Consider the following 2,500-nt stretch of genomic DNA (forward strand, 5'->3'; position numbering starts at 1 on the left):
GATGTCTCTGCCTGGATGTCTGTGCCTGGATGTCCATGTGCCTGGATGTCCAGCCTGGTTCTCGCCTGGATGTCTGTGCCTGGATGTCCAGCCTGGATGTCTCTGCCTGGATGTCCAGCCTGGATGTCTCTGCCTGGATGTCTGTGCCTGGATGTCCAGGCCTGGATGTCTCTGCCTGGATGTCTGTCCAGCCTGGATGTCTTGCCTGGATGTCTGCAGGCCTGGATGTCTGTGCCTGGATGTCTGTGCCTGGATGTCCAGGCCTGGATGTCTCTGCCTGGATGTCTGTGCCTGGATGTCCAGGCCTGGATGTCTGTGCCTGGATGTCCGCCTGGTTCCAGGCCTGGATGTCTCTGCCTGGATGTCTGTGCCTGGATGTCCAGGCCTGGATGTCTCTGCCTGGATGTCGCCTGGTTCCAGGCCTGGATGTCTCTGCCTGGATGTCTGTGCCTGGATGTCCAGGCCTGGATGTCTCTGCCTGGATGTCTGTGCCTGGATGTCCAGGCCTGGATGTCTCTGCCTGGATGTCCAGCCTGGATGTCCAGGCCTGGATGTCTCTGCCTGGATGTCTGTGCAGGCCTGGATGTCTGTGCCTGGATGTCTGCAGGCCTGGATGTCTGTGCCTGGATGTCCAGGCCTGGATGTCTCTGCCTGGATGTCTGTGCCTGGATGTCGCTGGTTCTGCAGGCCTGGATGTCTGTGCCTGGTTCTGCAGGCCTGGATGTCTGCTGGCCTGGATGTCTGGCTGGTTCTGCAGGCCTGGATGTCTCTCTGGATGTCTGCTAGGCCTGGATGTCTGTGCCTGGTTCTGCAGGCCTGGATGTCTCGGCCTGGACGTCCCAGCCTGGTTCTCCCTGCCTGGATGTCCCTGCCTGGTTCTGCAGGCCTGGATGTCTCTGCCTGGATGTCCCAGCCTGGTTCTGCAGGCCTGGATGTCTCTGTTGCTCCAGGCCCGGATTTCAAATTCGTCCGGAACCTAGGCAAACTATATACTGGAAGAACCGGGCGAGTCCCAGGAGTGCCTGGTGGTGTCCGATTTCGCCTAGGACGTTCCCCCGATTTTTAACGAATTTTTAAGCGATTTGCGCCTAACCGGGCCTGGGGGGGGGCGAGTAGGCGGTCCGGAAGGCCCGGAACCCGCTCATGCCGTACACCGTTGGATCCGGGCCGCTCCGGGGATTACTAGGGTGGCCTCCGTTTCGCTCCAGGACCTTCCTGCGGTCGTCTATGGGTGTTTAACCGTCTACCGGAAGTCGGGTCAAAAGTACCCTTTCCCGCGGTCCAAACGAACCGGGACTGGCACCATCGTGCTCCTGGGATGCCCCCGGTTCGGGTGATGTCACTCCCGGAGGCCTGGACCAAAGTCCCGGTCCCCTAGGCCCGGTTCTCTGTCGAGGGTCTCAGCCCTCGCTCATCCCCCGCTCAGCCCCGCCCGACGCGAGTATCTTCATCGGCTGCTCCAACATCATCATCCTCAGCGCCACTGTCATGTGCCTTACCAGGGTCCCGAAACACGACCCAGACCCCGAACGCTTGTTCGGATCCGGACATGTCATACATCGTTGGAACCGGACGAGTCCCAGGAGTGCGCTGGTGGTGTCCGATTTGCTCCAGGACCTTCCTACGATTTTTAACGAATTTTTAAGTGATTTTCGCCAAAGCGGTCCCATTCGGTCCCCCGAAAAAGCGGTCAAAACGGACGGGAACCCTGGCATGTCATACACCGTTGGAACCGGGCGAGTCCCAGGAGTGCGCTGGTGGTGTCCGATTTGCTCCAGGACCTTCCTACGATTTTTAACGAATTTTTAAGCGTTTCGCGGAAAAGCGGTCCAAAAAACGGCGAAAAATGCACTTTTTCGGTAAAAACGCACCATGGCCCGATAGTCCGGACTCCGGGGAACAGCCCCGTGCCCTCCGTTTCCTTCTACCGCAAAGAACGACCGAGATATTAGCACCGGAAGGTCCGGTGCACACTAAAATGTCCGGTCTTTTTTTACTTTCACTTTCGCCCATGAAACTCGGCCGAGGGTATTACGTCACCTTACCCGTCAAAACACCGCCGGAACGATATCAGGAGAGAGTTGGAAAAGAGGGACTTAGAAGAAAAATGGCAAAGTGAGGTCTTAGAAAATTATATTTTCGGAAACCTGGATGTCTGGCGAGCCTATCTAAGCAGGTTTCAGCCCTCTTTTCCCCCATTTTAGTGCATTTTGAGCGGTTTTAAAAAAAAAAGTCTGCCTTTTCTCTGGAGAACCGGGGCTTTGGCCGACATGTCTCAGATTTGGCCGGTGAGTCTGCTGGGTCCTTCCGACGGGCCTGGAGGTTCTCTGGCTCGCCCCGGAGCTCTGTGGAAGGCAGGACAGAGCGGCAAGGACACCCTGGGCCCAGGCCGAAGGCGGTGTGCTCTGAGCGGACTCCGGTCCGCCCGGGGTCCCGCTGGAGGTCCTGGAGCTCCAGTGGATGTCTCCCATGCACACTTACACACACACACAACCGACCG

Source organism: Poecilia reticulata, unplaced genomic scaffold (assembly GCF_904066995.2).
Source record: "Poecilia reticulata unplaced genomic scaffold, P_reticulata-male-v2 Scaffold_97, whole genome shotgun sequence".
Taxonomy (NCBI): domain Eukaryota; kingdom Metazoa; phylum Chordata; class Actinopteri; order Cyprinodontiformes; family Poeciliidae; genus Poecilia; species Poecilia reticulata.